Source organism: Aotus nancymaae, unplaced genomic scaffold, assembly GCF_030222135.1.
Source record: "Aotus nancymaae isolate 86718 unplaced genomic scaffold, 86718_ANA_hifiasm-v0.15.2.pri h1tg000028l, whole genome shotgun sequence".
Taxonomy (NCBI): domain Eukaryota; kingdom Metazoa; phylum Chordata; class Mammalia; order Primates; family Aotidae; genus Aotus; species Aotus nancymaae.
This window is the reverse complement of record NW_026988441.1, coordinates 3,284,601-3,301,143: the sequence shown is the minus strand read 5'-3', so window position 1 is coordinate 3,301,143 and position 16,543 is coordinate 3,284,601. Positions and strand designations below refer to the sequence as shown.

The window sequence follows — 16,543 nt, the reverse complement described above, 5'->3', positions numbered from 1 at the left end:
CGGTGAGCCGAGATTGCGCCATTGCACTCCAGCCTGGGTAACGAGAGCGAAACTCTGTCTGAAAAAAAAAAAAAAATTTTAAGGTTTATTCTGTGTCCATCATTGAGCAACAAGGTTTTTGTTTTTTTGAGGTGGAGTTTCGCTCTTGTTACCCAGGCTGGAGTGCAATGGCGTGATCTTGGCTCACCGCAACCACTGCCTCCTGGGTTCAGGCAATTCTCCTGCCTCAGCCTCCCGAGTAGCTGGGATTACAGGCACACGCCACCGTGCCCGGCTAATTTTTTGTATTTTTAGTAGAGACGGGGTTTCACCACGTTGACCAGGATGGTCTCGATCTCTTGACCTCGTGATCCACCCGCCTCGGCCTCCCAAAGTGTTGGGATTACAGGCGTGAGCCACCCCTCCCGGATTTTTTTTAGATAGAGTCTCACTCTTGTCACCCAGACTGGACTGCAGTGGTGCAATCTTGGCTCATTGCAACCTCCTCCTCTGCTCAAGTGATCCTCCCACCTCAGCCTCCTAATTAGCTGGGAGCACAGACAGAGAGATATGTACTGCCATGCCTGGCTACGTGTTTGTATTTTTGGTAGAGATGGGGTTTCACCATGTTGCCCAGGCTGGTCTCAAACTCCTTGCTCATAGGATCTGTCTCCCTCTGCCTTCCAGAGTGCTGGGATTAAAGTTCTTAGCCACCACACCCAGCCTCTGCCTGGGCTCTGGTGAGGGCTGGGTCTGTGCCCTGAAGGGAAGCTCATTCCCTCCCAGCTCCTCACTGATGCGGTGTGTCAGGGGGCTTCTCCAGGAGGGAAGCTGGTTCTGAAGAAAGGGTCAAAATCACTTAGTTTTCCTGCAGGAGTTTATCATCCCTGGTGCAGTGGGCAGCAGAGGGAACCGTATTTCCTCAGGGTGAGGTCTCCTTTGTATGTGTCGTTGTGTTCCAGGGAGGGGATGTGTTGATTCTGTGTAGTAAACAACATATTTTTCACATTCAGGATTGACTTCTAAAGACCCTTGATACGTGAGGAAGAAACCCAGAAGAGGAAGAGGAAAGCAAAGGAGTCAGGGATGGCTCTTCCTCAGGTGAGATGATCTTCTCGGTGGATTGTTCTGTCTCCTTCCTGCTTGCAGTTGGGAATCTTCTCTGAGTCTGAAGCGTCCTGCCTGACAGGTTTGCTGGCACTCACCCATGCCTTCCCTCAGTCCCTCTCATCTCGCTTAGATTCCATCTCTGGTGACCCAGTGACATGAGCTTGGGAAGAGGCTGCACTGGGCATGGTCCTGGGAAGGGCTCTCCCCAGACGTGGATGGAGACGGGGTGTGGGCCCCGTGGTGTCAGGGCTGCTGGGCAGCAGGGAGTGTTCAGGGGCCACGTCTGGATGCGCCGTCAGCTCTCTGTAGAGCAGGAGTGGAGCAGCTGCCCATGGAAGTTACACATTAATGTGCACAGAGTACGTGGTAAATTTCCTGAAAGGAGACCAGTAAGGGGAAGTCTTTTCTGCCTAAGTTTTACTATATTTTTAGCTAATGGAGTGAGTTACTGTTTTCTTGACTCCAAAAATCTTACTCATTAGAATGGAAAGTTCACACACAGACATGAATGATAGAAGGTGTTTTATTCCATCATTATTTTAAGAATATGAAAACAGCCTAAATAATAGCAGGAGATTCATTAAACCATTCTTAATGCATTGAGCTCCTGCAGACTGTGGTGTTAACTGTGGAGAGGCTTGTGACACAGGTGATTTTGGTAAAAATCGGTATGATTTTTCTCAAATATGGGAGCAGTACTTCTTTTTTATCCTAGAGGATAGAGCCGTATTTTTATTTATTTATTTTTTTGAGACAGAGTCTCTGTCACCCAGGCTGGAGTGCAGTGATACAATCTCGGATCACTGCAACCTCTGCCTTCCGGGTTCAAGCAGTTCTCCTGCTTCAGACTCCTGAGTAGCTGGGACTACAGCCACGTGCCTCCACAGCTTCCCAAATTTTAGTTTCTGATCTTTCACTGTGGACGCTGTCGTGTCTGAAGACGTCACTCATGCTGTGTCTCATCTAGATACTGAATGTCACTTGGTGTTTCAATAAAAGTGTCTAACATTTGTATAATGGGAATCCTGCATTGATTTTGTGTATGTGTGCATCTTGTATTATCTACAAATGTAAGGAATTCATACCGAGAGGGTATTATGACTTCTTCAGAAAGTATAATAAAACACAACTAGAAAGACCCAATGTGGTGAAAAGTCCCTTACTCGCATTCGTCAGAACGTTCACTACAATTAAAACCATGCTTTCACCTCTCTTCTCTTCTCATTTTCTGTAAAGCTAAGAACTCCTCTAGCAGGACTCGGTGGCTCACACCGGTAATCCCAGTACTTCGGTAGGCGAGGCGGGTGGATCTTCTTAGCTTCAAAGTTCGAGACCAGCCTGACCCACGTGGAGAAACCCTGTCTCTATGAAAAATACAAAGTTAGTCGGGTGTGGTGGCGTCAGCCTGTAGTCCCAGCTACTCGAGAAGCTGAGGCAGGAGAATTGCTTGAACCCAGGTGCTGGAGCTTTTGGTGAGGCCAGATCATGCCATTGCACTCCAGCGTGGGCAACAAGAGGGAAACTCCATGTCAAAAAAGAAAGAAAAAAAAAAAACTCCTCTGATGATGATTTGGTTAAAATGTGTTTTCATTTCAGGGTCTATTGACATTCAGGGATGTGGCCATAGAATTCTCTCCGGAGGAGTGGAGATGCCTGGACCCTGCTCAGAGGACTTTATACAGGGACGTGATGTTGGAGAACTACAGGAACCTGGTCTCCCTGGGTGAGTCCAACTTCCCCCAGAAGCGGGGACGTGCCCTTGCGTGTGTTCGTATTTTCCCTTGTTGCCTCTTGGGAGCCGCGTCCTTGCTGGACTAAAATAGAAGCCGTATCGATTTTGAAATGAAAAGCTTCATGATGCAGCATCTGGACTTTAACTGTCCCCTTTGTTTAGATGTTGTGCTTCATGATACCTCACGCAGGTTCCAGAACTCAAGTAGTTATAAAACCTTATGGCAGGCCAGGCGTCATCTCCCATGCCTATAATCCCAGCACTGTCGGAGGCCGAGGCTTGTGGATCACTTCAGGTCAGGAGTTCCAGACCAGCGTGGCCAGCATACCAAAACCCCATCTCTACTAAAAATACAAAAATCAGCTTAGCGCGGTGGCCCACACCTGTAATTTCAGCTACTAGAAAGGCTGAGGATGGAGAATCGCTTGAACCTGGGAGGCGAAGGTGGCAGTGAGCTGAAATCCCACCATGCTATCCAGCGCAGGTGAAACGGTGTCTCAAAAAGCAAACACAAAACCTTACAGCAGACTTCAATGATATCCACTTCTGGCTGGGCGCGGTGGTTCGCACCGGTAATCCCAGCACTTTAGGAGGCTGAGGTGGGCGGATCACCTGAGGTCCGGAGTTCCAGACTAACCTGATCAACATGGAGAAACCCGGTCCATACTAAAAATATAAAATTTGCTGGGGATTGTGACACATGACTGTAATCCCAGCTACTTGGGAGGCGAAGGTAGGAGAATGGCTTGAACTTGGGAGGTGGAGGTTGCAGTCAGTCGCAATCAAGCCATTTCACTCTGTTGCCCTCCAGCCAGGGCAACAAGAGTGAAAGTCTTTTTTTTTTTTTTTTTAAAGATGGGGTTTCACCATGTTGGCGAGGCTGGTCTTAAACTCCTGACCTCAGATGATCCGTCCGCCTCGGCCTCCCAAAGTGCTGAGATTACAGACGTGAGTCACCTCGCCCGGCTTTTTTTTTTTTTTTTTTTTAAGATACCCAGTTCCCTGTTTGCTACTCAGGAGGCTGAGGCAGGAGAATCGCTTGAACTTGGGAGGCAGAGGTTGCAGTGAGCCGAGATCATGACACTACAATCCAGCTTGGGTGAAACAGTGAGATTTTATCTCTGGGGGAAAATAAAAAGTAGCAGTGTCTTAAACAAATATCAGTGTACATAAAACCAGAGGCATCTTTGCGGTGAGCTGTGCTCCACACAAGGACCATGGGAAGATTCACTGGTGTGCCAGGCCCCAGGCACCTGCGTGTGTTCAGTGTTTGGAATCTCTTGTATCCCCATAGTTCAGGGATTTGCAAGGAGGCTTCATCACGTAGTCATGATTGATATTAACTCAGCCTCCAGCCTCCTCCCCTTTGTGGAGGATGGTGGATGGCAGTGACTGGTTCATGCTTCTAAGCCTGGCCTGGTCTTGCTGGTGATCAGCCCCATCCAGGAGACCATAGAGGTTGCTTCATTAGGACAAATCTCCCTCCCATCACTCGGGACATCCCAAGGTCTTAGGAGCTCTGTGTCAGGAACCGGGGAAAAGACCAATATATGCATTTCTTCATATGTCACAAGGTTCCTCAGCTGGGATTACGGGCATACGCTACCACCCCCTGCTAATTTTGTATATTTAGTAGAGACAGGGTTTCTCCTTTTTTGTCAGGCTGGTCTCAAACTCCCGACCTCAGGTGATCTGCCCCCCTCATCCTCGTAAAGTGCTGGGACAACAGGCATGAACCACTGTACCTGGTATATCTGTCCTTTAATTTACCTTTACTAAAGAACCTTATGTATATTTGCGTGTTGGAATTACTCTAGCCTGTCACCCAGGGTGGAGTGCAGTGGCGTGATCTCGGCTCACTGCAAACTCCGCCTCCCAGGTTCAAGCGATTCTCATGCCTCAGCTGTCCAAGTAGCTGAGACGACAGCTGCCTGCCATTGTGCTCCGCTAATTTCTTTTATTATTTTAGTAGAGACAGTGTTTCACTGTGTTTACCAGGATGTTCTCAATCTACTGACCTTGTGATCCTCCTGCCTCGACCTCCTGCCTCATGCTGGGATTATAGGCATGAGCTACAATGCCCGCCCTGCCTCAAGGCTTTTAAAACATGTTAGTGCTATTACATGGCTTCAAATGTTGCAGGTTTTATTGGATGCATTTAAACTTCCTTTGTTTAATAAGATTTGTCAGCCTTTGGTGATGATGATGAGATGCTCCTTTTTCTGTCTCAATCACTTTATTGTCATGTCAGAAATAGCTTAGACTGGCCGGCTGTGGTGGCTCATGCCTCTAATTCCAGTACTTTGGGAGGCCATGGTGGGTGGATCACTTGCAGTCAGGAGTTCAAGACCAGTCTGGCCAACATGGTGAAACCTCAAATCTACTGAATACAAAAATTTGCCAGGTGCGGTGGCTCATACCTGTAATCCCAGCACTTTAAGAGGCCAAGACAGGCAGATAACCTGTGGCCAGGAGTTAAGGACCAGCCTGGCCAACATGGTGAAAGCTCGTTTACTAAAAACACAAAAATTAGCTGGGCATGGTGGTGCACGCCTGTGATCCAAGGTACACAGGAGAATTGCTTGAACCCGAGAAGTGGAAGTTTCAGTGAGCTAAGATAGCGCCACTGAACTCCAGCCTGAACGACACAGTGAGACTCTGGGCTGAAGTAGGAGAATCTCTTGGGCAGGAGAATTGTGCCACAAAACTCCAGCCTAAGTGATAGAGCATGACTCCGTCTCAAAAACAAACAAACAAACAAAAAAGAAATAGCTTAAGCTGGAAGACTTAAGACACAGCAGTATATTTCTCATGAATCTGGAAAGTGGGAACTCCAGGAGCAAGGTGCAGCCACATTGGTTCCTGGTGAGAGCTTCCATCGGGGTTCAGCCCAGCCACCTTCCTGCTGTGTCCTGACGTGGTGGAAAGAGGAACAGGCAAAGAGCTCTTGACTGTCTCTTTTTATAAAAGCACTGATCCTATTCACGAGTAGTCAACAGCCATGACCAAATTCTCTCAAAGGCTCCATGTGCAGGAACATCCTATTGGAGAATGAGAACGCTCAACATGGCTTTTCACCAATAAGAACATTCATTCCAGGGAGCCCGCATCATATTTGTAATGGTTTTATTTTGCAATTTGTTCTATGCAGTGTTTTCTCTGATCTCAGTTTATAAATTTTTCTAGTAAACATTCTGTTTTATATTTTATGCACAGTGAACTAGATAACTGAGGGCAGTGCATATATAGAGAATTGCTGCATTGCCTGGCTGTGACATAACTGTGGTTGTGACATCATAATTGTACCCTGCAACACTGTTAGTCAATTTATTTTTTCCTCTGAGTCCCATGTTCAAGCAATTCTCCTGCCTCAGCTTCCCAAGTAGCTGGGGCTACAGGCATGTGCCACCACGCCCAGCCAATTTTTTGTATTTTTAGTAGTGATGGGGTTTCACTATGTTGGCCAAGCTGGTCTTGAACTCCTGACCTCATAATCTGCCATCCTTAGCCTCCCAAAGTGCTGGAATTACAGGCGTGGCTACCATGCCTGGCCCTTTTTTTTCTTCTCTGAGAGGGAGTCTCATCCCGTCTCCTATGCAAGAGTATAATGGTGTAGTCTCAGCTCATTGTAACCCCATCCTGGGGAGGTTCAAATGATTCTCCTGCCTCAGCCTCTCAAGTAGCTGTAATGAAAGGCACCCACCACCATACCCAGCTAATTTTTTTTTGTATTTTTAATAGAGACAGAGTTTCCCCATGTTGGCCAGGCTAGTTTCAAACTCCTGACCTTGTAATCTGCCCGCCTCAGCCTCCCAAAGTGCTGGGATTACAGGCGTGAGACATTGCACCTGGCCATTTTCAATTGCCATTCCTTATAATGCTGTGTATTATCTTAACCTCAGACATCAGAAGGTAGTGATGTTAACATGTATCTCAGTTCTTATATTGTGTGCTGGTGGCAAGTAGAAGTTGTGGCTTTTTTCATAAAAGGAAATTGTTTAGATTTCTGCAGGTTGTATAAATGGACTTATTTTATTTGCTTGCTGGTCTTACCATGGGTTACAATACTTTATTTTTATGAGTATACATATGGCTTTTTGGTATGTGGTATGCAATATAACTGACACACTCCACTGGCTAATGTCACAAAGTCCTACCAGTCACAGTAGCTCATGCCTGTAATCCCAGGACTTTGGGAGGCTGAGGCGGGTGGATGACTTGAAGTCAGTTGTTTGAGACCAGCCTGGCTAACATGATGACACTTCATCTCTACTAAAAATAGAAAAATTAGCCGGGCGTGATGGCACATGCCTGTAATCCCAGCTACTCAGGAGGCTGAGGCAGGAGAATTGCCTGAACCCGGGAGGCGGAGGTTGCCGCGAGCCCTGATTGCGCTATTGCACTCCAGCCTGGGTGACAGAGCAAGACTCTGTCTGAAAAAAATACAAAAAAATTTTTTAAATGTTACAAAGTGCCTGTTTTGCATGGATATAGGTAATTTTATAATATTTATTCAGAAAAATATTGTATTAACTTTTTTTCTTTTTTTTTTTCTTTTGAGACTGAGTCTCACCTTGTTGCTCACGCTGGAGTGCAGTGGTGTGATCTCAGCTGAATGCAACCTCTGCCTATTGGGTTCAAGTCATTTTTGTCCCTGAGGCTGCAGAGGAGCTGGGACTACCATGCCTAATTTTTATAACCTTTTCTTATTTTCTCAGTGCTACGATTGTTTGACGGTACTGAATTTCCATTGATTTTGGTCATCCTTACATGAGCTCATGAAGGATTATTTATCAATACAGTATACCGTGTGGTTCTTTAGCATTTATTTGTATACAGGAAATATGCTGTAAATATGAAGAATATATATGTTTCTCTTCATTGATGTGACAATGTTATGTTTTTTTTGCAGACTATTACACAGTTTAGGGTCACAGAGGAAAAACACTCTTCACTTTAGGCTCACACATGTTGGTACCGTCTCAGTGTTTTCTCATGATTTTGGAAATAGGCTTCCATAGAAATGGTTTGAAGTCCATGTAATTCTTCTTTATTTATTAATAATCTCACTCCTTTTGTGTTCCTAAACTTTGAAGATCATATTTGGTAAGTTTAAAGTAGGTATTATTTTTGTGTCATGTTTACACATTTCAGCGTTATGTATCTAATTGGAAATCTATTGGTGTTTATATTTTGTAGATATCTCTTCCAGATGCATGATGAAAGAGTTCTCATCCACAGGGCCAGGCAATACAGAAGTGTTCTACACAGGGACATTGGAAACACATGAAAGTCATCACATTGAAAATTTTTGCTTCCAGGAAATTGAGAAAGGTATTCATGACTTTGAGTTTCCGTGGCAAGAAGATGAAAGAAATGGCCATGAAGCACCCTTGACAGAAGCCAAAGAGTTTTCTTGTAGTACAGACCAATACGATCAAAGACATGCTGAAAACAAGCCTATTAAAGATGAGCTTGGATTAAGCTTTCATTCACATCTCCCTGAAGTCCACGTATTTCAGACTGAAGAGAACATTGGTAATCAAGTTGAAAAATCTGTCAACGATGCTTCTTCCGTTTCAGCATCCCAAAGAATTTCTCGTAGGCCCAAAATCCATGTTTCTAATAACTACGGGATTAATTTCCTTTATTCTTCATTTCTCACACAAAAACAGAAAATACACGTGAGAGAAAAACCTTTCCAACGTCATGAGGAGAGTGGCAAAACCTTTAATTGTAGATCACTCTTGAGGAAACATCCAGTAATCTATTTAGGAGAGAAACAATATGAATGTGATGTGTGTGGCAAGGTCTTTAATCAGAAGCAATACCTTGCACAACATCGTAGATGTCACACTGGTGAGAAACCTTACAAGTGTAATGAGTGTGGCAAGTCCTTTAGTGACAAGTCATGCCTTAAACGCCATCATAGAGTTCATACTGGTGAGAAACCTTACAAGTGTAATGAGTGTGACAAGACCTTCAGTTACACGTCATCACTTACATCCCATCGTAGACTTCACACTGGAGAAAAACCTTACAAATGTAATGAGTGTGGCAAAACCTTCAGTCACATGTCATCACTTACATCCCATTATAGACTTCACACTGGAGAAAAACCTTACAAGTGTAACGAGTGTGGGAAGACCTTCGGTCAAAGTTCAGCCCTTGTAAATCATAAGGCAGTTCATACTGGAGAGAAACCTTACAAGTGCGATGAGTGCGGCAAGACCTTTGGTCGAAATTCGTATCTTCTATTTCATAAGGCAATTCATGCTGGAGAGAAACCTTACAAGTGTAATGAATGTGGCAAGGATTTTAAGCGAAAATCAAATCTTGCACTTCATTTTAGACTTCATACTGGAGAGAAACCTTACAAATGTGAAGAATGTGACAAAATTTTCAGTAGCCAATCATACCTTAAAAGACATAGGATAATTCATACTGGAGAGAAACCATACAAATGTAACATTTGTGACAAGGCTTTCAGGCGTGATTCATACCTGGTACAACATACTAGAATTCACACTGGAGAGAAACCTTACAAGTGTATTGAGTGTGGCAAAGCCTTTACGTATCAGTCATCACTTATTCACCATCAAGCAATCCATGGTATAGGGAAACTTTACTAACGTAATGATTGTCACCAAGTTTTCAGCAAGGCTACCACCACAGCAAGTCATCGGAGAATCCATAATGACGAGAGATCTTTTTTTTTTCTTCTTTTTTAAAGACGGGGGTCTCACCACGTTGGTCAGGCTGGTCTTGAACTCCCGACCTCAGGTGATCCGCCTGCCTTGGCCTCCAAAGTGCTTGGATTACAGGCATGAGCCACCACGCCCGGCCCTAAAGAGAGATCTTACAAGTGTAATATGCGGCATATTTTTCAGACATTGTTCAGAACTTGTACTTCACTGGCAAAGTAATACAGGAGAGAAACTGTACAAGTGTAATGAGTGTGGCAAGACCTTTGATCAAAATTCAGCCCTTGTTATTGATAAGGCAGTTTATACTGGAGAGAGACCTTACAAGTGTAATGAATGTGGCAAGGTTATTAACAATCAAACCTTGCATGTCATCATAGATGTTATACTGGTGAGAAACCTTACAAGTGTAATAAATACGACAAGGTTTTTGAACAAAAACCTTGTATGTCATCATAGACTTCATATTAGAGAGAAGTCTCTTCCTACTAGAGAGAAGTTTTGTTTATGTTTTAAAATATCTTAGAGTCTTGCTCTTATTGCTCAGGCTGGAGTGCTGTGGCATGATCTCAGCTCACTGCAACCTCCACCTTCCAGCTTCAAGCAATTCTGCCTCAGCCTCCTGAGTAGCTGATGTTACAGGCACCCGCCACAATGCCCAGCTAATTTTTGTACTTTTATTAGAGACAGTGTTTTGCCATGTTAGGCTAGTCTTGAACTCCTGACCTCAGATGATCACCCACCTCAGTCTTTCAAAGTACTGGGATTACAGGTGTGAGCCACGGTGACTGGCCTGTTTTTTATTTCTTTAACAAAAACTGATAGGGATTTTTAAGGGTGTTGTGTTGAATCTAAATCACTTTGGGTTATATAACCCTTTAAGAATATTTTTCCAATCCATTAGTATTGGTTCTATCTCTGTTTATATATGTTTTTAATCATTTCAGTCAATAGTTGTAAATTTCAGGGTATAAACCTTGCACCTTTTTACATTTACTCCTAAGTATTTCTTTTTTTTTTTTTTTTTTGAGACAGAATTTTGCTCTTGTTACCCAGGCTGGAGTGCTATGGCACGATCTTGGCTCACCGCAACCTCCACCTCCTGGGTTGAAGCAATTCTCCTGCCTCAGCCTCCGGAGTAGCTGGGACTACAGGCGTGCGCCACCATGCCCAGCTAATTTTTGTATTTTTAGTAGAAACGGGGTTTCACCTTGTTGACCAGGATGGTCTCGATCTCTTGACCTCGTGATCCACCTGCCTCGGCCTCCCAAAGTGCTGGGATTATAGGCGTGAGCCACCGTGCCCGGCCACTATTCCTAAGTATTTCTTTAAGTTCTCTAGCAAATGGTGTTTTTTAAATTTTCTTTTAAAATTGTTTATTGATAATTTATGGAAGTTCTACTAATTCTTGGTGCTAATATTGTATTCCACAAATATATAGAATGTGTTTATTAGTTCCAGTAGTCCTTTGGTTGAATCTTTTGTGATTTTCTCCACAGAAGATTATGTCATCTCCAAACAAATATAATTGTACTTCTTTCTTTCTGATTTGGATGAGTTTTATTTATTTGGCTATTTAATTGTTCTGGCAGAAAGCCAGTATTTGTTGAATAGAAGGGATGAGAGCATTCTTGCATCATGTGAGATCCTGCAGAAAAAGCATTGCATTTTCCCTGATTGGTTATTTTTACTGTGGTCGTTTCATGGATAGTCTTTATATTGTTGAGGTAAATTTCCTTCTCTATTTATTTTATTTAGGATTTCTATGATGACTTGATGTTGAATTTTGTGAAATGCTTTTTCTCCATCTATTGAGATTATGTGGTTTTTGTCTTTCATTCTTTTGAAGTGGTATAGCACATTGATTTGCTTGATTGTATTGAAACATCCTTGCATTTCAGAAATAAGTGGCACTTGAATATCTACGATCCTTTTTATATCCTCTTCGATACAGTTTTTTAGGAGAAGCGGTGTTCAAGAAGTTCATGAAAAAATAGGAGAAAATTATGCATGAATTTCATACTTTTTGCGTCAGAATAAACCAGTACAAATCTGTTATCACATGTCTAAACAGACTCTAGTTTGAGGCACTCAGAAGCAAAGACATGAGTTTGAAAAGAGACCCTATGAAAGCAATATAAATTCTGCTAAAATTGATAGAAAAGGAAACACAAATTTATGATGAGAGCAGATGCAGTGGCTCTGGCCTGTGATCCCAGCACTTTTAGAGGCCAAGACAGGTGGGTCACATGAGCCCAGGTATTCAAGACCAGTCTGGGCAACATGGTAAAAAAACCTCCTTCTCTACCAAAACATAAAAATTAGCTGGCCATGGTGGCACATGCCTGCAGGTTGAGCTACTGTGGAGTCTAAAGTGAAAGGATGGCTTGAGCTTAGAAGGTGGAGGGTGCAGTGACCTGTGGTCATGCCACAGCACTCCAGCCTGGGTGATGGAGCGAGCTACTGTTTGAAAAAAAGAATACCTGTGGTAAAATTTGGATAGAAAAATAATGAAATCATTGATGCTTTATAAAAAGGTTATGGGGATGTTGCCAAATAAAAATCAACAGTATGTAAATGGGTAACTCATTTTAAGTTGGGTCAAGACAATGTTGAAAGTGATGCACGGTGCCACAGGCAGATCATCCACATCAGTTTTGTTTTGTTTTGTTTTGTTTTGAGGTGGAGTCTTGCTCTATTGCCAGGCTTGCAATATCTGCATTTTTCGGAGAGACGGGGTTTCACCATGTTAGACAGGATGATCTCGATCTCTTGAGTACATGATCTGCCTGCTTCGGCTTTTCAAAGTGCTGGGATTAGCAGCCTGAGCCACTAAGCCTTGTCCAAATTAGGTTTTTGTTTTCTTTTTTTAATTAATCTTTGTGCCTTTATGAAGAGGACTGACAGGTAACAGTAGAGACAATAGTTAGGAGTTCAAGACCAGCCTGGTTAACATGGTGAAACCCCATCTCTACTAAACTAGCTGGGCATGATGGTGGGCACATGTAATCCCAGCTACTCAGGAGGCTGAGGCAGGATAATCATTTGAACCTGGCAGGTGGAGGTTGTAGTGAGCCAAGATGGTGCCATTGCACTTCAGCATGAGCAAGAAGACTGAAACTGTTTAGAAAAAAAAAACAAGATGTCAAGCCCCTTCTCTTTTGCTCTCTGCCATCATGGTGTGTTTCTGACTCTGCTTCTTCTTGTGTCTTTTCATAAGACATTCAGAATTAAACGATTCCTGGCCCAGAAACAAAAGCAAAATATTCTGATGCTCCAGTGGATTCAGATGAAAACTGATAATAAAATTTGGTATGAGGCCGGGCGCGGTGGCTCACGCCTGTAATCCCAGCACTTTGGGAGGCTGAGGCGGGTGGGTCACGAGGTCAAGAGATCGAGACCATCCTGGTCAACACGGTGAAACCCCATCTCTACTAAAAATACAAAAAATTAGCTGGGCATGGTGGTGCGTGCCTGTAATCCCAGCTACTCAGGAGGCTGAGGCAGGAGAATTGCCTGAGCCCAGGAGGCGGAGGTTGCGGTGAGCCGAGATCGCGCCATTGCACTCCAGCCTGGGTAACGAGCGAAACTCCATCTCAAAAAAATAAATAAAATAAAATGAAATTGGTACAACTCCAAAAGGAAACATTGAAGAAGAACCAAGCTGGGTCTATAAAAAATTGCACATGAGATGGCACACAGATTTATACTCTCTGAAGATCACAATCGTGTTACCATATCAAGCTGAAAATGTCTCCACTATCTGGAGAGGTGCACATGTCTCATTGGGAATATATTTTTTCTCTCTGAATCTTATGAATGCGTTGGTTGGCTGGGTTCAGTAAGGATAGCTTTTTTTTTTTTTTTGAGACGGAGTTTCGCTCTTGATACCCAGGCTGGAGTGCAATGGCGCGATCTCGACTCATCGCAACCTCCGCCTCCTGGGTTCAGGCAATTCTCCTGCCTCAGCCTCCTGAGTAGCTGGGATTACAGGCACGCGCCACCATGCCCAGCTAATTTTTTGTATTAGTAGAGACGGGGTTTCACCATGTTGACCAGGATGGTCTCGATCTCTTGACCTCGTGATCCACCCGCCTCAGCCTCCCAAAGTGCTGGGATTACAGGCTTGAGCCACCGCGCCCGGCCAAGGATAGCTTTAAATCAACAAAGTAGTAAGTTTTGTTACAGTGTCAGCCCACCGGCAGGTAGACATACATTATCTATGCATGTCTACATTATTTATGTGAGCTCCTATGTAAGAAAAACAAAGAGGAGGTGTACCCTCTGCTTTCTGAGGACGCCCTACTGTGTACCTGGAAACTTTCAATAAAATTCCTCATCACTGCACTTGAACACTCACCTTGAATTCTTTACTGCACAAGATCCAAAAATTCTAACGTCGGGCATGGAAGAGTTTTTTGTGTTCAATTATATTTTCTCGACATTTAAAAAGTGAAGTACCTGTAATCCCAGCACTTTTGGAGGCCGAGGCCGGCTGATCACGAGGTCAGGAGTTCCAGACCAGCCATATGGCGAAACCCCGTCTTTACTAAACATACAAAAAATTAGCCAGGCAAGGTGGGGCATTCCTGTAATCCCAGCTACTCGGGAGGCTGAGAGGCAGGAGAATTGCTTGAACCTGGGAGGTGGAGGTTGCAGTGAACGGAGATCACGCCATTGCACTCCAGCCTGGGTGACAGAGCGAGACTCTGTCTCAAAAACAAAAAAATTGAAGTAAAGAGGATTTGTTGCGCCAGGCATAGTGGCTCTCGCCTATAATCCCAGCACTTTGGGAGGCCTAGGCAGGTGGATCACTTGAAGTCAGGAGTTCGAGACCAGCGTGGCCAACATGGTGAAACCCCGTATCTAACAAAAATATAAAACGTAGCCGGGCATGGTGGCTCGAGCCTGTAATGCCAGCTACTCCAAAGGCTGAGGCAGGAGAATTGCTTCAACCCAGAAGGTAGAGCCCGCAGTGAGCCAAGATTTACCCACTGCATTCCAGCCTAGGCGACAGAGGAATACTGTATCTCAAAAAATAAAAAAGTAATTTAAAAAGGAAAGTAATCTCTTCCACGAATGTGCTGGGACAAATAACTGAATATCCACATGGAAAGGAAAAACTCTGGATCCCTATGTGACACCATAAAAAATTTTATTTAAAAATGTTAACAACAATAACAAAAAAGACATGGAAAACGGAGCCCTGCGGGAAGGGGTGTTGCTTTGTCGCCCAGGCAGGCCTCAAACCCCAGGCTCAGCGATCCTCCCGCCGCTGCTTTCTGAGTAGCTGGGACCTCAGTCTCCCGCCCTCGCGCCCTCACGTCTGCCCTGTTCAAGCAGCAGGTGGTGACGTCACTCCTCCCTGGCCTGAGCACTTAACTTAGTCCCGCATCCCAGCCGGTGGCGTTCGGGAAGTCTCTGAAGCTGAGCTCGGGTGGACTCTCTCCCGAGTGAATGGAGAGTAGAAAGGGAGAGGATTTCTGTTCTGTTCTGTGGGCGTCAGCATGAAGTCGTACGTTCGGCCCAAGCAAGGGATTTGCATTTCACATTCTGGTTTGCATCCCCGTTCCAGACAATCCCAGGGTTTTTGACTCCAGCCTGAGCCTTGCTGGCCGGTCTCGCCTCCAAAACCCAAAAACAGGCGCTGGGAGCGAGGCTGAGAGACGAACAGGTGCAGGCCCGCGCCGCCCTCTGCTGGTTCTGAAGGGCAAGGTCTCTCCGCCTCGCGCCCCGCCCCTTCCTCGCCCCGGCCCCGCCCACCTCCGCGCGGGTCCCGCCCGGGCCTGGCTTCAGTCCTGCGCGCGCAGACGCGGGCAAACCCGGAAGTCGATCGCCTCGAGTTCAGGTCCCTTGGCGTCGCGTGAGTTTTCCACTATCTTGTGTTAAGTATGCGCGTCCGAGGTCCCTGGCGCTTCTGTACCTGGGACGTGGGGTCCCCACAGACCTGGAAATTCTCGCCCTTCTTCCTTCGCACAGAGCAAATTGGGACGTCCTCCTGTGACTCTCCGAGGGTCGCTTCCTTTTGGGTTTAAAGTCGCCCTGAGGCTGGTCCCGTCCTGGTTTTTCTGCTGCAGGACAATGTATAGACTTCCTGTGGCTTAGTGTTTCGGCCCAAAACCTTTTTCTGACTCCTCCCGCCCCGCGCCTTTTGAAGTCCTCACCCGAGAGGTGGATTCCTGCCCTGGGCGCCTCCCACCCTCGTCCTCGTCGGTCCACTGAGCGGAGCGCCGCAGCCCCGGTCCCGGGGAGGCCGCGTCCTCTGTCTGGTCGTGGGATCCTGCAGACCCCGTCTTTGTCTTAAGGCACCGTCACCCCCACCTCCCTCATTTTTGTGCCAGGCCCTGATGCTTCCCAGGTCTCCCATCGGCAGTCACTGCTTCCCCTGACCTCGCGTTGGGGAGGGGCCCGGGGCCTGTCCTGTGACATGGGGTGTTCTTGCCTGCCCAGCTTCAGTCCCTGGAAAATGCGCTCTTCTGGGATGCAGGCGTGTTACTTCCAACCCTCCTGTGATTGTGTGGGCCAAAGGGATCAGGAGACAGAGCAGTGAAAAACCTAAGAGAGAAAAGAATGAGAAAGATCCATAACGATGGCAAAGTAGAGAATAGGTGAGGGATTGGCAAGAGATAGCAAAGGTGGGAGAGAAAAAAAAAGGATAAAGCAGGAGGAGAAAAGCAACTAGAGAAATGTAGAAAAAGGCTCGATGTACAGAGAGATGAACGACAGCAAAGAGGGAGGCTCGTGAGAGTGAGGGACACGAGGAGGGATTTGGAGCCCGGGCAGACAGAGCCGAGTGGGGCTGGTGGCAAGGAGAACAGAGGGAGGGAACAAAACCACAGCAGGGAGGACACCTGGAAATCTGGGGTGCCAGAGAGTGGGGGCAGGCGGGTATATCAGGGAAGAAAGAATTTAATAGGGATAGCAGAGAAGGCACAGAGAGGGGAGAAGAGGCGGACATCCATGGAGATTGAGGACGATCGAAAAATTGGAGAGGAGCAACAAGAGGTTAAATAAGTTG

At 45.5% G+C, this 16,543-nt stretch overlaps 2 pseudogenes; both read left to right on the top strand.

Moving 5' to 3' along the window:
- The window catches only part of LOC105724024 (zinc finger protein 845-like), a 39,090-nt pseudogene extending 27,507 nt beyond the window's left edge, over positions 1–11,583 (top strand).
- Positions 1,051–8,617, top strand: LOC135276725 (zinc finger protein 813-like; annotated as a pseudogene).
- Positions 11,584–16,543: the final 4,960 nt, after the last annotated feature.